Below are 23,088 nucleotides of genomic sequence, written 5' to 3' on the forward strand. Positions count from 1 at the left end.
CAGTCACTCCTCCTGGGTCCCACTGACCGATCAAGTTAAGAAAGCCGTGCACTCGACGATTAGCGACGGCAACGCGCCGTTAAAGCTACGTGGGATACATATGTCGAATCATATGTTAAGGCTCAATTGAATGTACAGATATGCGGCAAAGTTAACTGAATGAGTCTTATGAAAAGTTTTTTTATCGGCTGACGAGATTGCTACGGCACCCAGTGGAGCAGATCTGAGCACCGTTTTTGTTTCGTTTTTGTTTTCTGCTGCGTGGCCTCAGGTATTTACTTCGGCAACGGGCCGAAACACGAAGTTAATCCAAACGATGCACCACGCAAGGCACACAAACGCCGACATGCGAGCGCCACATTAAGACACGCAAATGAATATTTTTATTGCGATACACTTGGTATATTTTGTGCTTAGATGTGCATGAAATGTGCCCCGTTAGGCTGCCGTTTTGTATGAAGTGAAGTAGTGGTTTGTGGAATATGTCGTCATGTATCGATCGCCTCCAAAGCAGGAAGCTGTGGGATAACCTCAGACCGAAACATAACCAAACCTAGACTTACTCAATAATATGCACCCAGAAGAATACCCTGCATGCTGCCCATGGTGCTCTGAGAAAACCTCATTAACGCTCACTGCACGTCCATGTGCTGACTACGGGAGAGCTTAAAGCCGTCAGGTGGGCTTCACACGTGAGGTCGTGTCGACGAAAATTCCGCCGTGAACGAGTCACGTCTATATATTGGCCGACATTCTTTGCTGTCGATAAAGCCAAACTGTGTTTAGAAAAAGTTATAATGATTTATAGTACCTTCCTCGTGCATAAAATATCTCCCGAGGCAGCCAACATACTCCTCCGCAAGGCAAATCTCATATCATCCGAGGAATTCGAAGAAAGGTATATTATATGATTCCCAGCCCACACCCCGTGTGCATCGCTCATTCCCAACCTCAACGAGGAGGCTCACCGCATAGCGCGAGGTCTCACTTACCGCACTCGCAATGGAGCTTCACATGAGGTACCGGGAGGAGATTAGTGGTGGGAGAGGGACAAAATGTTTAGGTTCTGCTCCTTTGTTACCATAAAATGGAGCATGAGAAAAGTTTCGCTGAACTGTATTGGTTTGATCAAAGGTTACAAGCTTTTACGAAACCATCGGGATCCTATAGATGAATATGTAGTAGGCTGCAGAGGTATGTAATGAGAAGGAGTCTCGACAAGCCCGAAATGAGGCGCTGACCGAAACGGCTCTTCGGATTCCGACTTGATTTCCCTCGTGAATGCACCGCCATTAAGGCTTCGTCTTAGCGAGAGTGAAATAGACCCTCGGACATGGAGGAAGGAATACCCAGGAGAGTGCGTTACGTCACATTTTTTGAAAAGATTAAAGAGGAGGGGGGAAGGTAACGGCTCTTACTGGCCAGGTTGCACGCGTTTCTGCTCGCTTGCGCATGCGCAGCTTGCGCTGCGGTGACGTGAGCGAGTGCCGAGCAAGCACGCCGGTCACCTCGGTCTTGGCCGGGGCACCTGTCTGACAGATGAGCTTCAAAAGCGAAACATTCGTGCCAATCTAGAACAAATTTGCCAAGATGCTCGCTTCTAGCGTGCCTGCGGCCACTAGCTGCCACATTTAGGCCCATAATGTGCATCTACAGTACACTTGCAGCTTTGAACTTAGTGCTTAATCAGCTGAACATAAGAAATCAATAGTGAAACTCGGCAAGATATATAATAGCCACACACAGCCCGGTTTCTCTTCTGTTGTAACGGTAAGTCCGGGATGGGCAACATGATGTAAATATGACATCTGAATTGGTCTTGCTGCTCGGTTAGATTTAGTACCTCCGAGTTATCTATTCCCCGTGTGTGTCATATGTTCACGCGGATGTTGTACACGACTTGCGAGCCATACTACAGCAGCACGGGTCGGTCAAGTGCGACCGTATATTGAAGAAAACTTGGCTGCAAACTTTGTTACCGAGCACGAATCGCATACAGTATGCGAATAAATCAAACAGCTTTGGAAGTAAAGCTATTGTGTCACTTTGGGGTGAAGCAAGTGCCATTATTGACTCTGGAAGTTTTGGAAAGCACCCCAGGGCACTGCTTTGCAATGATTAACTGTGGCCGTTCTACACGGGAACAAATAACCACCACCTCTTTGATTAAGAGCCATCGGCACTGACGTTCTCCTTTCGGATTTCTACCCTTCCATCGCTGATGAACGCAGTAGGAGAGCAAAGAAGGAGAACAGCGAACGTGTGACGCCAACCATTTTCAGAGAAGCTGTCATGGGCTTCGAAAAAAAACATTTTCGAACGCTAGCAAAATGAACTATACACGCAGTCATAAATATATAAGCTCACTTTAGGCTTCAATGACTTTAAATTATCTGTGAAATGCCTCAAGTGCATCAAAATGCAGATTCGCCGTTCTAGCTAGCTCTTTCAACCACGTGGTCCTATGGGTAGCGATTTAGACGACGCGGCACGATGGGCTGATCAAGAAATCTTACAAGCCCTTGCGAAAGCACGTGACTTCCACCACATTTTTTGCTATGCAGTTCGGATACAGTGTACTAGAAGAGGGCAGTGGGCTCACTCTCCGGTGGAGGCTATTTTGCTGGGGTGGATCCGCAAAAGTCGCCAATTTGTGCTTCTGTCTTCGCCCGTGCGGTGGCGCTGGCATCGTATTCAGTAGAACCTGGGAAGAGCGTTGCGGCTGAAAGAGTCGGCGAGCTTTTCCAGAACGGCAGTTGTCAAGCCACGTTCTATTTTGGTGGACACTGTAGCGCCAAGTTTTTTTTTTTCTTCGGCAATGTTCGGCCGTGTGCAGTATGCATCAAATTAGTGTACCTATTTGTATCTGATCCACGCAGCAACATAAAAAAAACAGTGCCTTGTGTCTAAGTGCTGAATAGACTACGTGGACGTTAAGGTCCAGTTGAAGCGGTCGTTGTATGTGATACCAAAAAATCAGAAATTCAGATGAAACATAAAGTATGTGAAAAGAACCTGTCAGAGCGCACAAGCCCCTGGAAGACAGTGGCTCAGTGTCCGAGCTCTACTTCGAGCTGCGTCATGTGCTCAGAGGTGATTTGCACATTATCGATGGAACAGAAGTGTAGATACCTTGTGGAAAACCCATTCTCGGCTGCGATTCTGTGTCGCCAGTCTTCCCAATCTGCCAGCCTACCTTAGTAAAAAGCCGACGTAAGAGATCGGGAATTTCAGACGGACTGTAAGCGTGCGCAGAGTTCCCCATCAGAGGAAAGCCGGGGGAGGGGGGAGGGCAAAGGTTCATTGCAGCACTCTCTCACCTCGCTTAGCGAATGACAGTAAATAATAGCCCCCAGAAAACCACTATCTCTTGTGCAACAACCAAAGTGGATCAAAAATAATTAAGGTACAACATTTCATTCTATCATAGCAAAGGCACAAACCCAACAAGCATACATGCATGCTTAAGCTTGGCGAAAAAGCGAGCGTGCTCTATTATCAAATTCCGAGCTGAAAAGCGAAGTACTCTCGATACAAAAGGTTAGGTCTACATGACATGAAACCGAATGTTTTGGAGGGTATAAAACTACCATCGCTTTTTCCCACGAAGGTGCCCTATAGAGACAAATGCGATGCGGTCTAAAAAGATACAGTGAACATGCCAGGCACTCAAGCCAAACAAAATAAAAAAAGCATTACCTGCGTCACGCGAAAAAATAAATAAAGCAACAGGTTGCGATGGCTGCCGTCGGTCTGACTTTCAGCAACTTCTGTCGCAAAAGTAAATGTAAAAAAACACACCAAGAGTGTCATACGCTCTCGATATAGCCAGGTGGCAGTTAATACAAGCAAGTTTACTTTAAACATCAAGAATCGCGTGTCGCAACTCGCGTGCGACCAGTGACGAGCCGCTTCTGCAAGTGAAGCTTCTATTGAAGTTGCCTGTGGCGCCGCATACCCTATGCAACGCTAACTGCGTCAGAGAAGTGACTGAGTAAGCCCACTGCCCTTTTCTAGTACACTGTATAGTTCGGATAGCAAGGGTCTCTCCCATGGCCTCTCCTAAGCTTTCCTTCCTCTGTACCTTCCGAGTTTTGCGGATCTCAAAATGCAACAGACCTGCGAGAGTGTCTTGCACAGGTGCAAGCGACGCAGCGCATCGCCGACTGCCCGAGACGCCGTTGATCAGAGGTTGGTGGCTCCCTCGAGAGGTGGCTGTAGAAGGAGCCACGCAGCCGCCACGGTAATGGTCCGCCAGCTCCGAGCGCAGCTGTATATTGTGGCAGCGGGGGCAAATGGCTGCGTGGAATGTGCAGTCATGCTCGAAATGGTCCAGCAGACCACGCAGTGGACCCGTGAAGTCACATCCATATTTTGCATTCCAGCATCTCACCTGCGTCGTACATTCAAGTGAGCTATAGTGTTTGTTGTCGGGGTAATCATAAATAGAAGCGTCGATCTTTAAGGTTTTTCTGTTTTCAACTGTGTTTATAAATACAGTTTAGAACAGAAAAAAAATCTTCATTTTTGACCTGGGTAGTGGTACAGGCTACTCGGTGTTCACGTGCCTTGGTGTATACCTCGTGCCAAGCTAATCGCACACTCGTCAAGCGTATCTCGGGGGCCATGCATATGAAGCACTTGATTGAGATCTGCTCAACCAGGTGCCGCAACTATTCGAGCGGCTCGCAAGCAAACCATCAGATTTTTAATTGCTCATCAAGCTAGATTTTTAATTAATCCGACAGTTATTGGTCCTAACCTCAAGTGAAGTTGCGCTTCTATATCATACGCAAACAATATAACTCTTAGCGTGAACAAAAAAACCTTATATTTTGTACCAGCTTGATGTTACATGAGGCTTTGTCTGAATATTCGGAAGACTGGAAGTAAACCACTCCGCCAATTCAGATGTTATTTTAGATATTATGTTAGACTTCAACTTACACCAAGCAGTTAATACGCCTACTGGCAATCGTGGGTTTGGTGGGAACATACTAGATCCGATTTTCTTGAGCAGTCACTTTCCCTTGGAAGAAATAAAAATAGAGGTAACAGACGGAATATCGGACCACAAGATGGTGATGTGTAGTATACCAGTCAACAACAAAGGCTCCAAATCGGTGCTTAAATCCTTTCCCGACTTTCACAATGCTGACGATACTAGCATTATCGACCACCTTTCACACGAACTATCATCCTTCACCGGAATTTCCTGCCAGGCTTCAACTGATATTGAAATATAATGGCATACGTTCAAATATATTGTCTCACATTGCATTCAAAAGTTCGTACCCTTAAAAGCAAAAAAAGATAAAGAAACATAACCCATGGATCACGCGTGACGTCATTCATGCAAAACGAAAAGTGAAGCGACTAAGAAAATCACTTAAGAAAAAGTTTACTACGTCAACAAAAAAACAACCTTGATGATGCCATCACTAGACTAAAAGTAACTTTAAAGGCCGCAAGAGAAAATTTCTTTAGTCACAAGCTGAATAACTTCATAAAAACATCACCAACAAAATTCTGGAACTACCTCAACCCCAAGTCATCCGATGAAAAAACAGCTTCCCCCAGCGAAAGCCTAGCTACTGCGAACGCTCTTAATAATTATTTTCAATCAGTCTTCACACGCGATGATAACAGTACACCCCATATGGAAGCATGTGCTAAGAGACATATAGAACCTATTACAATCACTATCCTAAATCTTTTGCTTAATTTAGATACCAAGAAAGGCTCTGGGCCTGATAATATTCCCAACACATTTCTGAAGAAGTACGCAGAATGGGTCGCAAAGTATTTATGTTTAATCTTTGACAAATCGCTAACAACTGGTAGGCTTCCAAAAGAATGGAAGGCCGCTCGAATCACTCCTGTACACAAATCCGGAAACAGGCATGACCCAGCTAATTTCAGGCCTATCTCAATAACATGCGCAGCATCTAAAATACTTGAACACGTTATTCTCAAACACATAACATCGTTCCTTGACGCTGAGTCTATCCTAACGCCCTCCCAACATGGCTTTCGCCATGGATTGTCTACGGTGACACAACTTTTGGAACTTGTTCACGACCTGTCCCTGGGCATCGATTCCAGAAAATAAATTGACCTTATACTACTAGATTTTTCAAAGGCCTTCGACCGCGTGACTCATCAGAAACTAATTTATAAGCTCAAGTTAACGCTATAGGTAACGGCCCCATAACTAATTGGATAACTGATTATTTAAGAGATCGTTTACAGTTTGTTGAAATTGACGGCCAGTCGTCTGATACTGCCCAAGTGATATCCGGAGTACCACAGGGTTGTGTCTTGGCTCCGGTTCTTTTTTTAATATTCATCAACGGCCTACCCACTAATATACATGTCAACATCAGACTGTTCGCAGATGACTGCATTATCTATAATATAATCAACACACATGAAGATCATGTAGCCCTTGACCGCGCTTTACAAACAGTAACGAAATGGTGCTCCGATTGGCAAATTACATTAAATGCAAAAAAAAACCCTACTCATAATGTCGAGAAAAAGGAATAAATCATTATTCCCGTATAAAATTAATGACACGGAACTAAGCGCCATTACTGAACATAAATTCTTGGGATTAACAATAACTGAGGACCTTAGATGGAGTAGTCACATTAGCCACATAACAGCGACCGCGCTCAAATGACTCTTTTTCATCAGACGCCGCCTCCGTTTAGCCCCCATAGATACCAAACTGTTGGCTTATAATACATTTGTCCGACTGATACTAGAGTACGGAAACATAGTATGGTTTCCTTTTACTAAACAAGACATCGCTAAACTTGAAGGTGTACAAATAAAGGCAATACGGTTCATTTTTAACAAGTATGGGCCACATGAATCACCTACGGTGTTAATGGAAAATGCTGGTATAGATACTCTACAGCGCCGAGCCAGAATGGCTAGACTGAAATTTATGTACTTAATAGTTCATAACAAAGTAAATATATATGCCACAAACTTCATAACAAGTTTACAAGCACGCCCTACCAGACATAACCATACGCAGATGCTCACTGAATACACCTTCCATACCAACTGTTTCAAAAATTCTTTTTTTCCATTGACCATAAGAGAATAGAATAACCTTCCCTTACATATCATAGAAAGCACATCACTAACATAGTTCTTAACTGCACTTGAAAGCGTACCTTGAACCCTGACAGACAGTTTTTTTTTGGTGTATGAAATTACACCTGTCACAGTTCTTCATTCATTGTCTCTCTTACTTCTCTTTTCAAATACCAGAAACCCCACAGTATGCATTTGTCGCCTCGCTCTAAAGCACCACTGTGTAAAAATGCTTACACCATAGTCTCACAATGCTTTTTACTTTTCTCTTTTTCTCCTTTTTTTTTTCTTCCCTTACCTACGGTTTTTTTTATGCGAGCTTGTTTTCTTTATATTATTGTGCCAGTAATCGCTCTTGTGTTGCACTTTTTTTATAACTAGTTGGTGTTTCCATTGTATCACAATTTGTGTTGTGTTGTATTCAATTATTGTAAATGCCCTCCTGCTATGATCCCTTTGCGATTGGCAGTATTTACTAATAAATAAATAAATGAATAATAAATATTTAAGACCATTTAAGAGGCACGAAGTATCTCGGTGTTCGCGGCATTAAAAAAAATGGCGCGACTGCCATGAACACACATTCCTTATGTCAGAATACATAAACATGCTCTATCTCGACCTAATGAAGCCAAATGAATGACATTTGAAATTGCTCATTTTTTTTTACAAATAAACAAACTTAGAGCCACTCATTTGCAAATGATATGCGCCCGAACTTCCGGCGTGTCTGGCTTCCCACGTTCGCTATCGATTGCGGTAGAATGCAGCGTGCTACTCCCAATGATCGCATATACTATGTTTTGATAAGCTGATAAAGCAGCCTAGCATTAAGCAGCTTGCAGGCTTCGTTCAGGTTTCAGAGGACCATATTCATTCCAGGGGCTTCGAGCCGCCGTCACAGGTGTTTCCAAGGGCTAAAAAACTGTATTCAAACCAGAAGCGAGTTTATTCGCTAGAAATGTATTTATGTGTTCTGTTATCGTCGATGCGCTTATTCGTGCCATTGAGATCACGAGTGGTTGCATGCGCTATAGTGATGTGTTCTAGTAGGAGATCACGCAGATCATGTTGGGTCTTTAAGCCAGTGCATTTTCAAAAGTAATTCATTTGTTATATTGCGCTTGTCTGTGTGTGTGTGCTCTTAACTTTCATACTTGTTTGTCGCGCTCAAATGTACAAAGAGATGAATCCAAAAGAGCCTTTCCTTTTTTGCGACGTTTCGAAATTCTCACTAGTTCTATCGCACTTAAGATGCAAATATATGCTTGTTATACTACAGATATGTCTAGCCACTATCCCATATAAATTACGTAATTCCCTACAACAAAGAATGCTCGCAACAGCTGCCGGTCGGGACATTATTAACAGGCTTTCCTTCATTAGGCAAGACAAGACAGAGAAACGATCAATAATGAAAGGAATGAAAAAAAAAGTACAGTAGTGCAACTGCCTCAAGCCGGAACCGAAGTCCCTCTCTATCTGTCACTTCATTAATGGTGTTAAAATTTTTCTATACAAGTACTGCAAGGCAGAGCATTGTATGCACTTGCGCCTGCGTATTCTATCAGAAAGAATATCTGCCGGATCGACGGCGACTTACCCATACAGCCGGTGGAATTGTGAACTATAGGTTACACTGCTGCTGAAAGTCAAGAGCTCAAGGGATAGTGGAAAATCGCAGGACTTCAAGGGTCTTGAACATCATCATCATCATCATCATCAGCCTGACTACGTCCACTGCAGGACAAAGGCCTCTCCCATGTTCCGCCAGTTAACCCGGTTCTGTGCTTGCTGCTGCCAATTTATACCCGCAAACTTCTTAATCTCATCTGCCCACCTAACCTTCTGTCTCCCCCTAACCCGCTTCCCTTCTCTGGGAATCCAGTCAGTTACCCTTAATAACCAGCGGTTATCCTGTCTACGCGCTACATGCCCTGCCCATGTCCATTTCTTCATCTTGATTTCAGCTATGATATCCTTAACCCCCGTTTGTTCCCTAATCCACTCTGCTCTCTTCTTGTCTCTTAAGGTTACACCTACCATTTTTCTTCCCATTGCTCGCTGCGTCGTCCTCAATTTAAGCTGAACCCTCTTTGTAAGTCTCCAGGTTTCCGCTCCGTAGCTAAGTACCGGCAAGATACAGCTGTTATATACCTTCCTCTTGAGGGATAGTGGCAATCTACCTGTCATAATTTGATAGTGCTTGCCGAATGTGCTCCACCCCATTCTTATTCTCCTAGTTACTTCAATCTCGTGGTTCGGCTCTGCGGTTATTACCTGCCCTAAGTATACATAGTCTTTTACAACTTCAAGTGCACTATTACCTATCTCGAAGCGCTGCTCCTTGCCGAGGTTGTTGTACATTACTTTCGTTTTCTGCAGATTAATTTTAAGACCCACCTTTCTGCTCTCCTTGTCTAACTCCGTAATCATGAGTTGCAATTCGTCCCCCGAGTTACTCAGCAATGCAATGTCATCGGCGAAGCGCAGGTTACTAAGGTATTCTCCACTGACTCTTATCCCTAACTGCTCCCATTCTAGGCTTCTGAAAACCTCGTGTAAGCACGCGGTAAATAGCATTGGGGAAATTGTGTCCCCCTGCCTTACACCCTTCTTGATTGGTATTCTGTTGCTTTCTTTATGAAGCACTATGGTAGCAGTTGATCCCCTGTAGATTTCTTCCAGAATGTTTATATATACTTCATCTACGCCCTGATTCCGCAGTGTTTGCATGACGGCTGATATTTCTACTGAATCAAACGCCTTCTCGTAATCTATGAAGGCTATGTATAGTGGTTGGTTATACTCTGAGCATTTCTCTATTACCTGATTGATAGTATGAATGTGGTCAATTGTTGAGTAGCCTGTTCGAAATCCTGCTTGTTCCCATGGTTGATTGATTTCTAATGTTTTCTTTACTCTGTTAGCAATTACCTTTGTAAATAGCTTGTATACTACAGAGAGCAAGCTGATCGGCCTGTAATTCTTCAAGTCCTTGTCATCTCCTTTCTTATGTATTAAGATGATGTTAGCGTTCTTCCAAGACTCTGGTACTCTTCCCGTCAGGAGACACCTCGTAAACAGGGTGGCTAGTTTTTCTAACACAATCTGTCCTCCATCTTTCAGCAAATCTGATGTTACCTGATCCTCACCAGCAGCTTTGCCCCTTTGCATGCTCTCCAAAGCTTTTCTGACTTCTTCTATCATTACTGGTGGGGTGTAATTTGGTTACTGCTAGTTCTTATAGTATTAAGGTCGTGGTTGTCTCGGCTACTGTACAGATCTCTGTAAAACTCCTCCGCTATTTTAACTATCCTATCCATATTGGTAGTTATTTTGCCTTCTTTGTCCCTTAGTGCATACATCCTACTTTTGCCTATCCCAAGTTTCCTCTTCAATGCTTTGACACTTCCTCCGTTTTTCAGAGCGTGTTCAATTGTCTCCATGTTATACCTTCTTACATCGCATACCTTACGTCTATTAATCAACTTCGAAAGCTCTGCCAGTTCTATTTTGTCTGTTGTACTTGACACTTTCATGATTTGACGCTTCTTAATTAGGTTCTTCGTTTCTTGGGAAAGCTTGCCAGTGTCCTGTCTAACTACCCGGCCTCCAACTTCCACTGCACACTCCGTAATGATACTCGTCAGATTATCATTCATTGTATCTACGCTAAGGTTGGTTTCCTCACTAAGAGCCGAATACCTGTTCTGCAGCGACACTCTGAATTCCTGTACTTTCCCTCTCAGTGCTAGCTGATTGATTGGCTTCTTGCGTATCAGTTTCTGTCGTTCCTTCTTCAAGTCTAGGCGAATTCGAGACCGTACCATTCTATGGTCACTGCATCGTACCTTGCCAATCACTTCCACATCCTTAACGATTCCAGGGTGTGCACTCATTATAAAGTCTATTTCGTTCTTATTTTCGCCATTAGGGCTCCTCCATGTCCACTTGCGGTTTTCTCGTTTTCGGTAGAAGGTATTCAAAATCCGTAAATTATTGCGTTCTGCGAATTCTACTAGTAGCTCTCCTCTGGCGTTTCTAGTACCGATGCCATAATCTCCTACTGCCTGGTCTCCAGCCTGCTTCTTCCCTACCTTTGCATTAAAGTCGCCCATCACCATAGTATACTGTGTTTTTACCTTACTCATTGCCGATTCCACGTCTTCATAGAAGCTTTCAACTGAAGCGTCATCGTGGCTGGATGTAGGCGCGTAAGCCTGTACTACCTTCATTTTGTATCTTTTATTCAGTTTAATTACGATACCTGCCACCCTTTCATTAATGCTATAGTATTCCTCTATGTTGCCAGGTATGTTTCTGTGAATTAGGAACCCCACTCCCAGTTCTCTTCTGTCTGCCAAGCCCCTGTAGCAAAGAACGTGCCCATTCTGTAGCACCGTATAGGCCTCATCTGTCCTCCTAACCTCACTGAGCCCTATTATATCCCATTTAACACCCTCTAGCTCCTCGAATAGTACAGCTAGACTTCCCTCACTAGATAAGGTTCTAGCGTTAAACGTTGCCAAGTTCAGGTTCCAATGGCGGCCTGTCCGGATCCAGAGATTCTTAGCACCCTCTGCTGCGTTGCAGATCTGGCCGCCGCCGTGGTCAGTTGCTTCGCAGCTGCTGGGGACTGAGGGCCGTGAGTTATTTGACGTAAGCATGTGGGAGGTAGTGGCCAGATACTGCACCAGGGTGGCCAATCCTTCTCTGGTGAGGGAGTGCGTTCTCGGCGGTGTTTGCCGGTGAGGCCGCACCCCAGGCCTCCTAATGCAGTTCCATCAACACGCGGATTTTTTTTTAATCCGGTTGGGAACTGCGCGGTACCGGGATTTGAACCACGGACCTCTTGCATGCGAGGCGGATGCTCTAACCACTACGCCATCGCTGCTCGAACATACGCTTGAACATACGGTCTTCTAAGTTCAAGGGTGTCCGAACGTATCACAGACCTGTGCAACGAGCTCTGAAAGTTCAAGTCTTGCTAGTGTACTTCGATTACGACTTGACGAAGGTCACCAATGGCAACTCGATTACCACAGCAAGATGGCAAGTTGGGCCAGTTGGATTACGTTCATAATTGAAAACTTTGCTGAAGCGCACTAAAAACAGATGGACAGAAGAGGCTGACAAGTACAGCGCTTGCGCTGTCCTTGTCATCCTCTTCTGCCCGTCTGTTTTTAGTGCGCTTCAAGAAAATTTTCGATTACCGGCTCGATTTTGAATCGATTGTGAAAGTAGCTCGATGCACAAGCTCGCTCCCCATCCAGTTTGCGAGGATACAATGTTTTGAACGCTTTCACTTAACGCATGCAAGTTTAGGGCTCCGTAAGACGTACTTAACAGCGCATTTAGAGCCACACAAGACCAACGATGTCTTCCAAATCATCACCAGCACTACCTCATCACAAGTCTTTCCGTTTTCACGACTGAGACACGCAACCAGTAGCTGTCGTCTGAAGTTTTCTTTCATCTCACTGTCCGTTACTGTAGATAGTCTCACCTTATAGCATTGACGAGGTTCAGCGGCCAGGTCTCGTTCCAGCTTACGGTATCACCATCGATGACACTGCGGTCGAATATTCACCGCCCCTCCACACAGGCGTCGTTTGTGGTGCAGTCCCAGAAGCAGAGCTCGCAATAGACTTGCGAGCATGGAAAGGAGGCCATCCGGCGGCCCACAAGTCCGCACTGGTTGCACACCAGCGCCGTTCTGAGGGCGTCCCGAAAGTGCAGCGGTCGACGCCCCGTAGAAAGCCCCGGAGCCAGACGCTGTTGATGCTGCAGTTGATTTCGTCGGTCATGTTCCCTGGAGCGCAAGATGGCGGCGACACGACGCTTCTTAAGAAAGCACTATGTCGTGAGCACTTTCCTCGGAACTCTTCTTCGCCAGAAGCGTCTAATGACGAACGGATTTAGATTTCATATTATAGATGTACGCTTTAGGAACAACTCGAAAGAGCGTGAAGTGTTTGTATTATATTGTGCAATATGACAAACTTTCGAATACCAGTAAGGCAGAACCACCCCCCTTCCCCCGCGTCCCGAATATCTGTGCGTCATTAAATAACTTGGAACCAAGCTTTGGGCATGTTGGTATTGTATATCTTATTCACGCAACCCCCGGTTTGAAAGATATAACACTTTCCCCACGATAGGAGAATACGATATACTGCCCCCTTTTCACGCTCAACAAATTTCTTCCGGCGCTTAACGTCACTATCATTTTTTTTTTTTTTTTGCCAGCCTCAACTTTTTTTTGAACCGCAGCGCAGATGCGATCTATAGCTTGTTCTTGGCGGGAAATATCACATTAATTCCAAAACGATTTTCCTCCTTTTTCAGGCGATGAGAAAATGAAATGCACACATGAAATGCTGACTACCGGCCTTTCCTTGACATGAGCAACCGATTAATGACCACAAAAATTCGTTTAGATGGCTGCCTTCATTTAATCTCTGCATGCTTTGCAAGGAATGTGTCGTGTTTTACTCAAAAACAATGAAAGAATTCTTTCGGGGCTCTAGGAGGCTTTTTCATACACAAGTAAGCTGACGTATGTGTAGCGAGGGCTTCGGTGAAGCTGCATAAACTCTTGATATATTATCCAACCACCAACCTGCAATCTTGACCACGTGTCTTTGCTTTTCTTGGTTCATTTATATTTCTGTGTTTCCGACAATAATGTTCCAGTTGAGAGTATGCGCCTTTTTCCCTTGTTCGTGTTCCTTTTTTTTTGCGCGAAATGTCATTCAGAAAAACCAAATAGGTAGAAGGAAGCAGCGATATCATGTATTGCTCTTCAACTGAGCTAATCAAAGTGCATTTCATTAGGCCGCAGCATATTATTGATATTTTAAGTAATTTGCTCAAAGCCAAATATGCAGAAAAGGGACGGTTTGAAAGCATTAGTTCTTTGCGTATCGGCATTGTTACATATGACAGTGGGTTGGACCGTCCCTATTTAAACTAAGGTAGGCACTATGCAATGAAGTGCTGCCTCTCAGGGTTGTCTTTTTCTGGGGATTAAAACAATGTTTAGGCCACATTCTGGACATTTATCTTAGTGTGCTCAAAAGTGCTGAAGGCCTTTGCGAATAACGTGCCTTTTGTCACATCGCAAGCTCAGCGGCTCTATTAACTTTTAGGTGACAAATTGTGATCGCAGTATACGTGCCAACTGATTGGCTCTGACTAACTGACGTATGCTCGTTAGAACGTTCCTTCACTCTATGCTTCACCTTGACTTGAAAAAGTCAATGGGAGCGCCGTTTCTTGGCACACCAAGTCACTGCGTATCGGTAATATTCGGCAGCGATTCTTGAGTCGAGCAGCAGCGCAGTGCTCCACTCAGTCAAGTGAAGGGCGGAATTCGAGTCGAGGAGCATTTCTGAATACAGGGGTAAAACTCTGAGGTTTGCATTCACATGTATTCTCGATTACGTGAAAGAGAGGACCACGGCCACTTTATTATCATTGACAGCTCATGTAGCGCGCTATCCAAACGTGGCGGGTCCGATTCCTGCAGGCAGAAGTCATTTTTTCGTCTACTTTTACCATCTTGAATGATTTATTGATTGATTCATTGATATATAGGGCTTAACGTCCCAAAACGCTTCTACAATCACACACACACACACACACACACACACACACACACACACACACACACACACACACACACAGAGAGAGAGAGAGTACATACAACATACCTTGGCTTCATTATCTTAGTTTTAATTAATTATTTCGCCATAAGAAATATTTCCAATATTTCTGCATCATAAGAAGCATGAAAAAAGACAACTGATAGGTTCACGCATTCAGCGCAAAAGAGGCACCAATAAATTATTAACAGGTCAGTGGAACGTGGTTTGCAATTCATTTTTGCTTAAGGCGGTGGTTCTACTATACCGCCATCTTGCCAATAGTTCGAAGCAAGACAGCAGACGACGCCACTCAAAAATAGGACAAAAAAGGACACCTAAATTGAGCACGTGACTTATTTATATGTACTGCGAGCCAATCTTCCGCTAGTTAGTCTTGTATACCGACAACTCGTTATTAACAAAAGCTGTAAACTGAACGTAAGGAGACATCAGAGTTGCCAGGTGCTACCGAGCTAGCAAAGAAACAATCACTACAAGAGAAGCCCCAAAAAGCCGCGCTACTTTCGCGAACAAGCTCGAAAGAAGCGGAAACTCAGTTATTTTTCTCTCGAAAAGTCTTCATATAATAAAATCTCGCCCAAGTATGCAAGGGGCGGTTGAAAAATTAAATTTAATTATTCTGTGCAGTGAAGGTATGAGTAACTGTGAACGAAAGTACATATTCACTTTTCAACATTGTCGACAGGATCGTCTTCTAATAATGCACATTTGCCAGTGCATAATTAACGTTACTTGCTTGCTAATTAACAAAATGTGTGTTTTAGTTCAACACTCAAGGTCAACGGCAAGTGCGCCATTAATGAACGAGGAACGCGCTATCGGTAAAAGCCGTGATCACTAAAATAACCATATTTGCCGGAAAATGCAAATACACCATTCCCCCCCCCCCCACAAAAAAAAAAACAACACACTAGCCACTGGAAATTTCTACAAGCGAATCGGCGAAAAGATAAGCTCGAATCCGCCTATTGCAAGCGCCACTGAGAACTTTGGAGAACACATGCCCGAGCAGCCAACGGAGCGCTTATACTGCCCATTCTATACAGCGTCCTTAGCGCAAAGGTAATTCGTAGCCGACTTCGAAAACTTCATAACTGAATTTGTCCCACCCGTTCCAAGCAAAATGTCTGTCTGAATCTATAGAACACATGCCTAAGAAGCCTTTATAGCCATTAATATCGGAGGCTTTACGCGCCAAAAGATCCACAAGAATGTGAGGCATGTTGTAGTGGAGGGCTCGGGACACTTTGTCCACCTGGGGTTCCTTGACGTGCAAGAATACCGTAGACTGCACAGGTGTCTAGCTTTTCGTCTCCAGAGAAATGCGACCACCACGGCTGGGGTCGGACTGGTGACGTTTGGGTCAGCAGTAGGGCATCGTAACCACTGCACTAGTGTTGCTTTGAGCAGCAGCAGAAGGGTGGGTATAGTTTGCTGGGTGAGCTGGTATGGTATCTTGAAGAACGCAGTAAAAAAAATACATGCACAAAAACAAACAAACAAACAAACAAAAAGACCCATTGCGAATCGGATGAATTCGTGTCGCGTTGGAAAATGTCGGCCTAGAGTGCCTCGATGCGCGCGCCCCCGCTTAGAGTGGTGTCAGCTTTTGCAAGGGCAGATGCCGCCGCCTCGGCTTCGGCGCCAGCGCGACCGCCATTTTGGCGCCTCCGGCCGGTAGTTCATGCTTGGCGTGTGAGGTGTTGTTGGGCAGTGTTCATTCCCTTACAGTTTTATGCACCCATCTCCACATCACCATGCCCGGCTGCTGCGTGCCGCAGTGCTCGAATCACTCGAGAAACGGATGGAAGTTGTACCGGTTTCCAAGAGACCCAAAAAGAAGGCTTCTTTGGACCGTTAAAATCAAACGAGACAAGTGGCAACCGACTGATACGTCGCACGTATGCAGCGTAAGTAAACATTTTTTTTTAGTGCGTCGTATTCTGACTGGTCAGCATTATTTAGGGCGCCGTTGTTTTTTATTTAGGTGCGCAATGTAAACGCAGGACAGCCAAACGTCGTGCAGGGTACTGTGCGGCGTGCTCGTGTTAAAAGATCACGCTTTAAGAAAATGCGTCAAGTACGGGGGCTTCGGAAGCCCCCGTGTCGATAACATTTCATGCTGGTTCAAGGGCCTCGAGTGTGCTACTACATTCATAGGAATTGCGACTAGTTTCAGTGCCCTTGCACGGGAAAGTGTTGCCTTGGCAGCAGCGTTGTGAAATCCTTCCCACCCCCAACCCGAGGCTGTTAATTTCGTGCACTGCGCTTCGCAGCTATTTTGCTCGCGAGACCGGCTGCCGCTGTCGTGACCGTCCGCCTCGCAGCCCGAAGACAGACTTCGTGAAATTGCCGTACTCGCTCGCCAACTCGCCCCGACAGCGTACGCGTCGACCGGGTGCTGGCGGAGTTGAGCTGAACGAAAAGTAGGCAAGAGATGGGGACGCAGGAGGTGTAGTTAAACATATGAGAATTTAGAAAGTGGAGGAGGGAGAAAATTATATGCAAGGGCAGAAAACGAGGAGTGAGTTCAGGCCGCGTGCCGGCGAGCGAGTACGGAAATCTGACGGCGACTGACTGCTGCCGAACTTCAAGAGTACGGCACGTAGAGTTCACGTAATTCACATAAGAGGAAATTGGACGTGAAATGCGCGCATATGGCCTCGCAGGGAATTAACGTAGGCTCGGGTGCGTGGTAGGGGGATTTCACAACGCTTACGAGGCCTGCCCATGTTTATTCGTGCACGCGTTGGCACTGATCGGTCGAAATTTGAACGCCTCTTGTGAAATCAAGCCGTTTGAACATAAACATGCTGTTCCTGCGAAAAACTCGTAATATTACGAGGCCGGACTTCTGCCCGTCTTGTGTGTATCGTCGTATGTATACTTGGGAATCAGGAACACTTCAGTGACGAACAAAACAAGCGCTGTTACGGAGTGTTGTCATTTTTACCTGACAAATAAATTCGATTGCATTGGGAACTTGGAGGCTTGGGTACAAAGCTTTCGATAGAACGAAATCTGTAACGCTCGCTATAAAATCAGACCTGGTCCTTTGTCGGCACAAGAGACTAATATTTTATTCACATGAATTCAGGAATCCTTACAGATCTTCAGTGCGAAAATTGAAAGGGTTATTATAACAGCAGGCTGGGTCTATGATCGCGCTCACTGAAGTGGCTTACGTGAAAGCGCGCGTGAGCTCAATTAGTTTCCTTCTTTTTGTGCTTCAACGTTGCTGCTAGTTCCTGCTGCGAATCATACTGAATGCATACATGAAATCTTGTTTATTGACAGTGACAGACATTCGTTTTTCTTCTGCCAGTGTGTTAATTTTTAATTCTGGTTTTATTTGCAGGCTCACTTCGAAGAGAACAACTATGAGCAACATCGTGCGGATGGCTGGAAGAAGTTGAAACCAAATGCCGTCCCAACTTTGTTCACATTCAAACATAAGATTGAACTTTTTTCTTGCATTACATAAAGCAGCACCAGTTGCAAGTACTCTATGTACCTGGGATTTCTACGAAGCTAACACCAAATAGGTCCTCATATGCTGCGTCCACATTAGTGCATAAATTCTGGAAATGCAGTCACGGACAAAGCTAGGAAATGCGAACACAAAAATGTGAACCAGACCACGCAAAATCAAAAAATACTGCTAATATTAGACGGTCAAATAATGACACGCTATTAGTGCGTTTGGAAAGCTACATTTCCCAACTTTGTTTTTGTGATTACGTTGCATCACTTTGACTTGCATGTAAAAAAAAATTGCGATACTTGAGTGTTGTGGTTTATATTTCTTGTTTGCATTTTTTGGTCATGACTGTATTTACGTCTGGATTTCAGTGTTTACAGGCATGACCCACTGCACAACAGTTTTCCGCTACTTAGCACACGGTCGCGTACTGCTAGGATGTCAGGTGCAGTGGCTATGTTATTTACAAAGGGGGAAAACGGAAACCATTATGTATACGAGATCCACGATGCACGAGCCCCCACTACAGTGCGCCTCATTACCTGTGTTGCGTTGGCGTGTTAAGCTTGAAAAAAAAAACTGCACTCTTTCCTGTCTCTCTTGTTTTTTTTCTTCAAGTTTGTGCAGCAATTCAATTTTTCAAGTATGAACCAACTAGTCTGCAAAAAAGTATTGCGTGTTAAGCCCTACAATCAAATAATCAATAAACTGCATAGGGAGCGAATGTCAGTTGAGCCCTCCACAACGGCGCACACGTGTAGCTCTGGCATATGAAACTCCAATTTGAATTAGAGCCATTTATTGTGGGGAGAAATTTTGAGCACAATTTAATTATGGTATTTTAAGACCTTCCCCTATCCCTTGTGGAAAGGGCGGGGGAAGGACAAGTGTCTTCCTCACGTCAATAACTAAGCCGGTATCTGCTGCATGTGTTACATTTGTAAAATTAACAAGCTAGACATGAACTGGCATTGCTTGAATATGTTCATGCATACATACATTTCTGCTTGCAGCACTGCCTAAGGAACGAAAGCCACCAAAAGAAAGAACTGTGCCTGCACCCTCCAGCAACGAGACCAACAAATCTCCTCCTGGTCTGCGTCAATATCCAGCTGCAGTTAAAACTACCCTAGAGACCCCACAAAACCACGCCGTTCCTGAATCTACATTTTTTATTTTTAAACATTTCATTTCGTACTGCATTTGGTTTGTCTTGTATCTGACTTTGATTTTCACTAGTGGGACAACGCAGCATTAAGGCGCACAAATAAATGGCCTGTTCACTGAAATCGTGGGTGTCGTTTCATAAAGGTACACTGGTAAAGCATGTTACTCTCGGGTATGCTGCCTGCACAGTGCATGAAATGGTGAGGCAGGGGAAGGTGGTACCGAATGTCAGATAATGTGTGTGTGTGCGTGTGCGTGTGTGTGTGTGTGTTATATATACACACACACGCAAGTATATAAAGTACAGCGATTCCTGTCTTTGCTATTCGGCTGATTCACAAAGACCCAAATATTGCATTCCTTTCAGCAAGCGTAGTAATAAAAGTTCATGCGCCCCTCCGTCTTAACGACGACAACGGTTTAACGCGAATCTTTCTGGTGTGGGAGTTCGTGGCTCATTTCATTCAGTCTATGTCAGCCCCTGGCGCATTGTACAAGCACAGGCCACCAGTTTGTATGACGTGCGTTGTTCCATTTAACAATTAGGCAACAACAGCACTAAGAGGTGTCCAAGTTGCACCAAAAAAAAAAGCTCGCCAACGAGTACTTCTTTCCTACCATACGCGAGCACCGCAAGCGGTAATGCGCTTCGCATGCTGCCCCACTACAGCAGGAGCCGTAATGGCGGCCGTCGTAGCAGACGACGCGGCTGTCCTCACCCTCAGCGGAGCGCGCGGGCATCAAGGCACCCTATGTCGGCCGGAGCCGATCATGCACTCTGTACTTGAGTCACTGTCATTTGGTGTCTATGTTATCTTGCGCTGGGTGCACTATCTCTCTGTCATCATGTTTAATCTTCCACGACAAGTCCGAACGCCACCCCCGATGCCACGTAATTTTTTTATTCTTTCCAGTGACACTGTAAAACACACATATTATATTCCGAGAAAGCGGCACTGAGAAATGCTTAATTACTGATACGTGCCTAATTATAATGCCAGCCACCCTCCCACATTTTCCTTAACATATTTAGGAACGCTTTGACATGTACATCAATCTACCGTGAACATAGTAACCGAATGCCATTGCAGAAGCACTTCAGTCTGGGTTTGCTTGCCAATAAACCGAACGACTTCGATTTAGCACACTAAAGCACGGTTGTGTGGTGCGGTGTTTTGGTGTGCCTTCTGGTGTAGGCTTGTGGCATTTCGTGCAAAATCAAAGGTATACCGCACAGCATCAGTGCTGGATTGAGGCAGGGCTGCTCGAGTGGGTAGGCAGGTATACCTAAAGAGACTAACACTGAGCCCCAAAATCAGTGCTGAAGGGTCTGTTTTTGAACGCTTCTATAGTATAGGTCTATACGGAGCGCCGGATTTTCCAACGGCGCCCGGCCCGGGCGTAATTTCTGTCAATTCGGCCGCATCTAGTGTCTGGCCTACGGGACGGCTTTCAGCTCACCCATATTAGAGCAATGAGTATACTCTAAATCGTTAGCCACTTTTTCTAAACACGCAGAGTATAGAACACCGCCTGGGACAACTTATTGCGCTTCCATGTACTAGAGTATGTCGTGCTCTAAACCGCCGAACATTTGTTCTAAACACCAAGTACTCCGACCAAAGCACATGCTACCGTGGAACATTGACACTATCGAACGCCTTTGTCTGTGACTTCGTCCTAATTTTTGTCGACAAGGCCTCATCGAGTGTCAGGCCCACAGGACAGCTTTATGATCTCCCATGGTACAGTGCGAAGTACTCTAAGTAGTTCACTACATTTTTAACACTGAACCAAGTACTCCAAATGATTAAGCGCTTTCTCTTAACTCATTATACTAAAAACACCGAACATTTGTTTTAAACACATAAAGTAGCTCACCGTTGTTGCTTGCCCGCGCTGGCATCGAAAATGGAGGCCCTTTGAAAAGGTCAAGTGCTTTCCAGCTGCACTTGCGAATCGACTGCTGCGTGCCTCGCGAAGACTACCAGAAGGGCTGCGCACGCGCTGACTGAGGACTTGCTTCTTTTTTTTTTTCGAACAAGAAGTGAATACGCAGAAAATCGGACCTCGTGACACACGTCGAGCACGCTGTCTCGGTAAACTTTGCTATTCCAAAAAGTAACAATAAATGCGTACAGTTATCACACAAGGCGATAAACGTCTGCCTGACGCATGTTCGCGACCTAAACATATGAGTGTTTTTTTGTTTTTTTTATTTTTGTTAAAGAACCAGTTTACTTCAACTTGCAACTGCGCAATACGTAGTTTTTTTTTTTTGCTACTGGCAACACGATCAGACCCTCTGCAACCATTTTTCGCCAGTGTGTGCATATCAGCGAAATTCCTGAAATCTATAATGAGGCTGAGATCTATATGGCCGATTATCGTTGGTATTCAGGGGTAAAATTTGGATTTGGTTCTTCATTTGGGCTTCGACTAACCCGTAAAATAAGTGTAAATGAAAAAATAAATATGGCAGATCCCACGTACCTGGGAATCGACGTTCTGCGAAGCATGCGGAGAAAGGTGACCATGTTGCAATTTTTTTTAATTGAGCGACACGTCCTGTAATGACGCTAATTACATGTACAAATGTTGCACGCACAGACATATGTTCAAGAACTGCCGATGCTTATATAACCATTTGTTTGCACTTGCGCAACGATGCCAACTGGAACATGTGTATTAGCAACACCAGAAGCTGATATAAAGCACTGATGCTCGCGAAGATGCTGGCTCTGAACAATGCTACAAAAATCAACTTCAGCGCATGGCATCTAACCAAAATTGACGCTAACCCGACGTGATGGCTGTATCAAATGAGTACATATTGTCACGTCGCTCCAGGGGGTGTCGACAAGGTTTATTGATGTCTGAGCAACAGGGCTCTAACCAAGCGCGTCGGTTGGGCTTGTCTGCCAGGGCGGGGGTCCACGCGCACTTCTTTCTTCTCCATGGTGTGTGCCTTCACCTTGGCATACGACCCACTACTAGAAGTAGGTGGCAATATTCCTCCTCAACAAAAAAAAAGAAAGAGCATCGTCCCGATGCTGTAAAGTTATTGAAAAAAAAAACCAAAACAAAGTAGGTTAAACAATGAAAAAGGGCACCAATGATCAAATGTTAGACGCGATAAGTTCACCAATGATGAGGCAATTGTCAGAGCACAAATAAAAAAACACAGAAAAAGTGGTCTTTTAGGAACGCGCAAAATAGGGCTTCATGCGCACCACGTGAACTATGTCAGAGGTCGGTTGTTTTCGTTGTGCCCATCGTGACAACGTAGCGTCCGGAACCACTTCGTAGTTTACGTCGCTCACGCGGCGTATTACTTTATACGGACCGAAGTATCTGCTGAGAAACTTTTCGGAGAGGCCACGGCGTCGAACAGGGGTCCAAACCCAAACTTGGTCTCCCGGACTGTAAGATACGTCATTGTGACGCATATTGTAACGTCGTGCATCGACCTGTTGCTGCTGACCAATGTGTAGCCGGGCGAGATGGCGCGTTTCCTCAGCATGCTGTGCAAATTCTCCTGCGTCACTTGTTAATCGATCAGCGCCTTCATAAGGAAGCATCGCATCCAGCATCGTCTGAACTTCGCGGCCGTAGAGAAGGCGAAACGGTGTAAATCGGGTTGTTTCTTGAACGGCG

The 23,088-nt window shown here is 44.9% G+C and overlaps 1 protein-coding gene and 1 long non-coding RNA gene across 2 annotated transcripts in view; one reads left to right on the plus strand and one right to left on the minus strand.

The window, feature by feature from the left end:
* The window catches only part of LOC142771739 (uncharacterized), a 220,436-nt gene that overhangs the window by 113,394 nt on the left and 83,954 nt on the right, over nucleotides 1–23,088 (minus strand). The window lies entirely within an intron of this gene.
* On the plus strand, nucleotides 16,352–19,553 carry LOC142771737 (uncharacterized). Its single transcript, XR_012886115.1, has 2 exons — nucleotides 16,352–16,693; nucleotides 18,142–19,553. It is a non-coding gene; the product is annotated as an uncharacterized LOC142771737 (long non-coding RNA).

The sequence above is a fragment of the Rhipicephalus microplus genome, chromosome 9 (genome assembly GCF_043290135.1).
Source record: "Rhipicephalus microplus isolate Deutch F79 chromosome 9, USDA_Rmic, whole genome shotgun sequence".
Classification (NCBI taxonomy): domain Eukaryota; kingdom Metazoa; phylum Arthropoda; class Arachnida; order Ixodida; family Ixodidae; genus Rhipicephalus; species Rhipicephalus microplus.